We start from the raw sequence: 7,792 nt of genomic DNA, 5'->3' as shown, positions 1-7,792 counted from the left end.
ATTGTATTATTCTTGTCTACTTAAATTCTTAACAATTGAAAAATACATCAATTAGATGGAGGCTTACAGTAATCTGGAAGTATGGAACAACCACAAGGATCCCATGATAAAATATCTGAATCTTGTTTCCATGTACATAAATTAATTTATGGACTTAAACAATCACATAGAGACTGGCTCATTATTTCTTTTGCAGGTTCCAATATGGATACTTCTTTATTATTAAACTTTATCACACAAATCCTAATTTCATTTTAAGTTAATTTTATGATATTCTGATCAAGTACCCTAATTTTAATAATATCAAAGATATGTTGCATCATTTACAGGACCCATTTATAATCTGTGATTTGGGGATGCACAATAACTTAGAATTGAACTTATTCCCGATATTCATTGAAAAACAAGGGGTTGTTTTGTCTCAATCGAATTATCATGCTAAATTATTGCAATGTTCTCATATAGACACATGCCAACTGATGCCCAATCCTTTCTCTGTCATCCTCTTCAACTAACAAAACCTACATTATTGGTGATTCAGTTAATATAAATATTGTTTGTAACATGAACTATTTAATTATTACAATACCTGTCACCGTCACTATTAATGAAGCTTGTCAGAAAACTCATAGTGCAAACTCATACAATCGGGTGACATTGAAAAACTTACTTTGCTATTTTGAATGAAGTATTGTTTATGGATTACCTTTTCATAATAATTCAGATGTTATTCTTAATGCATTTTATGAAGCATACAATGGCAGGGTGACTGCTCTGATAGGTGATCAACTTGATTATGCTTCAAATACATTGTATCTCTTGTCACTATAAGATGAAGCTTAAAGTGACAAAATCAAGCTCAAAAACTGATTCAAAATCTCTGGACAGTTCATCACCATTTTTTTGGTGTGACAACATCGAAACAACCTATTTGGAGGTAAATCGAGTCTTCCATGCCAGGATGAAGCTCATTAAAATTGATTTTCTTTTTGTTCAGGAACAAGTTACAGAAAGGAATCTGTGAATTAGCTTTGTCAAAAGTGATAGGCAAGTTGAGGATGCTACTAAAAAACCTCTCTCCTAATCTTGTTAGCTTGGAAGTAGAAGCAAGCTCAATGTCATTGCCATCACCATAGATACACTTGAAGGGGGCATTAAGCAGTATTAGATTGAGTAATGGCATTTCAGCTGCAATAAGAACCAATATGAATTAACATAAAAAATATACTGGTAAAAATCCTACTCATACTCTTTACTCAATGTGAGAATAGATGGCTAGGTTTTCTTGTATAGTCATATATTGATGACTAGAGTCAAACATAAAAGGATGAGATTAGTGGCTATCATCCAATATGGATAGTATATTGAAATAATAATTATTATAATGATTATATATACAAAAAATAAAACAATAGACCATTATAAATTAATTTATAAATACTAAAAAATCATGTACGGTAATTGTGGAGAAACAATGATTTCAACCAGTTGCGACTTCTCGCCCCCTTTCTCTCTCCTTATCTTCTTCCTCTCCTTCTTCCGAATGAATTGTGTCATTTTCCTTTCAGTGATCACATTCACAAGAAAGGTTTAGAGCTCATATTTCTAGAAATATGAGCACCTGCTACGGCACGATGTACATTTTTCTCTATATCCACATAAAGAAACCCTAACATTGTGCAAATAAGAAAACACATCAGGGATGTGTTAAAATAAACATATAAATCTTGTTGTCCGATCCAATTGAGGAATCTTTATCATCTGTTTTCTCAGAGGTTCCTCTAGATTATGGGTTGATATGGCCTGCTAATTGCATGCCATGTAACCAATGATTACTTATGTCGAGGTGGACAGTCTCAGATGAGTCAAATCCCACTATTTTTTCATGTCTGGCTCAGCCTGATATGTACCCACTATCCCATTCACAACTTTTTAGCATGGTATCTGCTTCCTTTCCAGCCTAACAAACCGGCTTTCAGCTGAATATGTGATAGTGCCTGCTGGCCTGTTTTCGATGCATGGATTATCTCGGAAATTTACTGAAAAAATTGGGCTTTATTTTCATGACTTATATTTTAATGTAATTATATTAAATTATATTAAATTAAGATTTAGAGTTTTATGAGTAATTAGATGATGTCACAAATGCATCATTTAACAAATTTGATGCATAAAATGTTAATAAGGACATACAAGTGCATGTTATATGCATGTTATCATACCATGTATTGAAATCACTGATAGTCCTTTATCAATGAAAAAATGTAGATAAAATAAAAGGTCTTGACACATCATCAGGGTGGTCTTGAATTGAGCATCTGCGGGTTTATCATTATACCGAAAATTGAAAGTAATTATGTTGATGTTTGCTTTTAGTATACAGATTTTGAATTTCATCTCAGAGTTGAATTGAGTACTAAGGTGGATCCATTGTGGAATAATATTAGAAGAACAAAGGAAAGTGGTATAAGATTTACTTTCCTCTGATCCATTTTTATTACATTGATGTATCTTAATTGTGTTTTGAACATCATAAAGAAAGAATTGACACAGAAATAGCATTAGTATACACCTTTTCTCTCGTTCTTAAGTGACCTATTCTCCACTCTGCATGTAGATAGAACATAGAAATAAGATGGTATAGATTAGTAGGCTCTATTATTTTATTTCAGTAAATTTCCATTGATAGATAACCCTTGGATTAAATCATTTGTTCAAACGTCTGGAAGCCAATACATTTATGCTTATTCCCCTTCCATTAATAGCTGGAACTTCTTTCTTCTTGTTTATGATATCTCCATGCATGGTGGTGGTGGATTTGTTTTGTTTTGTTCCCTCAGCAAGGAAATTTATCTCCTAGTATCTCCCTGGTGACATTTGAGATATTTTAAGTGTCTGTAGGATCCTTAAAGGAAAATAGAATCTTAATGTAACGAATACTGCATCAATCACTCTATGGATATAATATCAAGGGCATGCCTTGTGTGGGGAAGAAATTCCGATGTTTATTACATTAAAAGAAATTGAAATATTTGTCTAATGTGATATGTATGAAATTATTTTATAGTTTAATTAATATATATGGTGGATTATTTTTTCTAATATTTCTTTACTTTTATTTTGACTTTTCTTTCTTTCAGAACGTTCTTCAAGAACGTACTCTATACTTTTCTCTGTCGCTTCTGCTCATTCGGACACCTCTAAGCGCCCGCAGGTAAATGCTCCTAATGTTGCGTTTAAAGTCCTGCCTGAATCTTCATCATAACCTCAGTGTGTGATTAAAAAAAGGTGAAATATGAAGGTTCCTAAGGAATGATGATGTAGTTTAAACCAATGCAACCAGGAAACCTTATCTCAGTCTGAACTAGCATCCAAAGCTAGGAGAGAATGGAGGTAAGCAAACGCCTTGTATTGCTTGGATTAGATGACACAATAACATAACTCGTTGATCTGATTTTCTACGCTCGGTTAGGAGGAGTCGATAGAGAGCTTTGGATCAAATGGAATCTCATCTCTAGAGGCTGCATCTTTATCTAGTGCCACGCAATCCATGAGAATCCACTTGCTTTTAAAATCATTTTTTGTTCACCTTGATGTACAATATATATAAACATAAGAATCTCTATTTATCTTAGATAGTGACTTTGTTCTTTTGTCTTCATTGATGCTTGTCGCTTATTCTCTTCCAGCCCACCATAGCCGATTGTTAACCCATCTACCATTTCAGCCAATTGTCCCTTCCTTTCTATTTTGGATATCCAGGGCCAAGTTATCTCTTTTATCTCCCTATTTACAAACCATCTACATTTATCCATCTAGTCCATCTCCCAGTCCTAAATCCTTTAATCAATTCAAGTGGACAGTCCCTAGATCTCACTACCTATTATAGTTAGCACATTTTTAGGTTAGTTATTATCGTTTTAATTGATTCCAATCTGCGCTAGTTTTTTATCTTTCATGCATGGGAGGATGATATTTCGAATTTCGTCAAGTTGTGATTTGCTTACTACAACGATAAGTTTAACTCTACTCGCTTTACATCTTCATTGACTTCTTGACCCAAACATTCTTTCACCTTATTTCATCAGCATTTCATCTTATATTTTTAATCCCCTTGCTTCTTTCCATCACTTTAGTATCTAATACCCATAAGTAGGCTTTGCCCGTCTCAATGCCGGTATCAGATGCCGGTATCGGGACGGATGGTGTATCGGATATCAGAAATGAAATTTCCGATATAAATTTTCTTCGATATCCAGATACCGGATATTGGTATCGGATATCAGTTGCTATAGTGCCGATATCCGATACCGATATCCGTCTCGATGTCGGCATCCGTCTCTGTCTCTGGGGGGAGGATGACGACATCGGACATCGGTTATGGATATCGGTTTTCGATATCCACACCGAAAGTATATTTAAAAATAATATTAATTGATAATTATTCAGCGATAGGGCAATTTATACAGCTACGTATTTTTATTTTTTTCCATATGGGATAACCGAATTTGGGTTTGGTGTTAAATCCGAATCCCTTTATCCCATATGGAAGAATATAGAAATTTTTGCTTCTATTTATTGCACGCTGTGATAATATATTAAATAATAACTAAATATAAGGGCCAATAAATATAGCGAGTATGGGTTATAATATAATTTTACCATTTAATATAATGTCGGATTCATTTAATACATACAAAGAAAGATTTCTAAATTCTTCCATGTGGGATAACGTGATTCTAAGTTTGCATTAAACTTCGAAACCTCTTATCCCATATCGAAGAAAATAAAAATTTTAAACTCTACATATTAACTAAGATTCAAATACAATAAAACCATTTGATACGGATACCGGTTCTGATATCCGGATATCGAAAACCGATATCCAGCATCCGGTATCCGTCTCCGACATCCGGATATTGGAAAACTGATATCCGGTATCCGATACCCTATTCGTCCTCACCCCCCGATATCCAATACCTATATCCGTCTAAGCCCTTATAGACAGATATCGATCGATATCCGATATCCAGGCCCATCCCATTTTTTCCCAGATATCGGATATTGGGTGTCCGATACCGGATATCAGACGGATATCGGTTGGGCAAAGCCTATAGTGAGGCCATAAGTTAGCGGATGAACATGATTTATAAAGCTTGCCGATATCCGAGTTATGAGACGGTCAATATTCGTGAATCCAGCTTGTCATTTATCAATATGCGCTGAAGGATATGTCAAATCAAATGCTTTAGTGTGTTATTATGTCAAAACGCTCTGCAAGCCACGTCTTAAGCCAGACAGACGGCAATACTCTCCTTGTATAATTCCTTTTTTCCTTCTCTCTTTCTTAAATAATACCATTCCACAGACTGATTTTGTAAAATTAGAAAGTGGACCGTCTACATCGACAGTTCTTCTACATGTACAATGAACCTGCATAAACTCACATGCATATCCGTTTCCTTCTCTAACTCAATATATATCTCTCTCTATGACTTGAGATTCCCATTTTTTTACGAAATGGTAAATCTCAAGCCATAAAAGTATCTCTCTTTCTTTCTATTTCTCTATCTTTATCTCTGCCTATATCTCTATCTCTATCTCAATCTCTGTTTCTATCTCTCTATATCTCTGTCCATATCTGTATCTCTATATATCTACCTCTGTTTCTATCTCTATCTCTGTATCTATCTCTGTCTCTAGCTCTATCTATATTTCTAAAACCTGCCGGGTTTTGCTTGATGCGAGTGTGAAGCATTCCGATTCTCACGCTCTCCCTGAAAGGAAATATGTCTATAGTGGTTTTGATGGCTGTGATTCATGAAAAAAATGATAATTAGGGATTGGAATTACATTAAGTTGATTCAAAATTATTTTCCATTAATATCATGGAAGGCTTTGTCATGGCAGCAAAAGTGGAAGTATCCCGTGAGGGACAACGACCCATCCACGAGAAGCATGCAATCCTCCCTCTAGCTTATGGTTCTTGGTTTCTTTAGAATCAGGAGATATCTTAGGAGTTATCTCACCAAAAATATTTATTTTCTCGTTCTCTCTCCCCTTCTCTCATTAACCTTTGTTGTCCTCACAAGAACCATATGATCACTTCAGAACGATTCTCACCATAAATGGCTCCTCTCTCTATGTCCTTCGTTTTCTTACCAAGTTACCAATGATTTTTTGTTCACTTAAGACCCTTTTTCTCCTTTGCGCGTTGTCCCCTTAAGAATCAGATATTTTGGACGAAACCCACTGAAAAGAGAAAAACATTTATGAAAACCCATTAGGCTTTTCTCCGTTTCAACCCCTCTACATCTGTCTCTCTTAACAAAAACTATAATTTTTTTTTAAAACCTAGCGTTTCTTCGTCCAACCACCCTTTTTCTTCCCCTTCCTCTCCATTGAGTGTTGTCCTCTTAACAACCAGACGTTACCTCTGTCTCTCCATCCCCGTCCTCTCTTAAATGGGGGCATTTCTCCTTTCCTCCTCTCTTCCAATCTCTCTCTCTTCCTTTCTCCCTCTTCAACGGGTCTTGCACTCATAAGAACCGGCCGTCATCTCTCTCTCTCTCTCTCTCTCTCTCTCTCTCTCTCTCTCTCTCTCTCTCTCCATCGCTATTTCTCTGCCCTCTTCCTGTGTTTCAAGCTCTGTCATGCTTTCTCTCTCTTCAATGGGTCTTGCCGTCATAAGAACCGCTCGTCGTCTTCATCACTAATCTCACTAGCTATCTTTCCTCTCTCTCTCTCTCCTCTTCCTGTTGTTCAAGCTCTGAATCCTCGTAAAAACGAGTTGTCATCTTTAAACCAATCTCTCCAGGCCTCTTTCCTCTCTCTCTCTCTCTCCCTCCTTTTCATTCTCCTCATCCTGTTGTTCAACCTCTGTCTCTCTTAAGAACCAGTTGTCATCTTCAGAACCAATCTCTCCAGGCATCTTTCTCTCTCTTTCTCTCTCTCTCTGTGTTTCTTGCGTTTTCTCTCTCTCTCTCTCTCTCTCTCTCTCTCTCTCTCTCTTTCTGTGTGTTTCTTGCGTTTTCTCTCTCTCTCTCTCTGTGTTTCTTGCGTTCTCTCTCTCTCTCTCTCTCCCTCTCAACTTTCCTCTTCCAGCTGTTCAAAGTCCGACTCTCCTAAAAACCAATCGCCACCCTCAGAACCTATCTCTCCAGGCATCTTTCTCGCGCGTTCTCTCTCTCACTCTCTCTCTATCCTTCTCAACTCCCTTCTTCCTGTTGTTCAAGCTCCGACTCTCTTGAGAAATAGTCATCATCCTCAGGACCACTCTCCCCCGGCATCTTTCCTCTCTCTCTTTCTGTCCTCTTCATGCGTTCAATTTTTGAACCTCTTAAGAACCAGAAATCATCTTCATCAGAATATCTCTCTCTCTCTCTCTCTCTCTCTCTCTCTCTCTCTCTCTCTCTCTCAACTCTCCTCTTCCTGTTGTTCAAGCTCTGACTATCCTACGAACCCGTCGTCTTCAAAACCAATCTCCCCAGGCATCTTTCCTATCTCTCTCTGTCCTCTTCCTGCGTTCAATTTCTGACCCTCTTAAGAACCAGTCCTCATCCTTCATCAGAATCTCTCCAGTTATCTCTCTCTCCATCTCTGCTCTACTCTGCCTGTTGTTCAAGCTCTGACTCTCCTACGAACCCGTCGTCTTCAAAACCAATCTCCCCAGGCTTCTTTCCTCTCTCTCTCTCTGTTCTCTTCCTGCGGTTCAACTTCTGATTCTCCTCAGAACCACTCGTCATCTTCCCAATCTCTCTCTGCTCTCTTCCTGCGGTTCAACTTCTGACCC

The 7,792-nt window shown here is 37.1% G+C and overlaps 1 protein-coding gene across 1 annotated transcript in view; it reads left to right on the top strand.

The window, feature by feature from the left end:
• The first annotated feature begins 6,389 nt into the window (after positions 1–6,389).
• The window catches only part of LOC144703634 (Protein kinase superfamily protein), a 6,139-nt gene continuing 4,736 nt past the window's right edge, over positions 6,390–7,792 (top strand). Inside the window, exon 1 of the mRNA XM_078575851.1 lies at positions 6,390–7,792. This exon is cut by the window's right edge and continues 626 nt beyond it. The gene's annotated coding sequence lies outside the window, so the exon portion shown is untranslated.

Source organism: Wolffia australiana, chromosome 5, assembly GCF_029677425.1.
Source record: "Wolffia australiana isolate 7733 chromosome 5, ASM2967742v1".
In the NCBI taxonomy this organism is placed as follows: domain Eukaryota; kingdom Viridiplantae; phylum Streptophyta; class Magnoliopsida; order Alismatales; family Araceae; genus Wolffia; species Wolffia australiana.
Note: the sequence above shows the minus strand (reverse complement) of the source record. Positions and strands in the feature narration are given on the sequence as shown.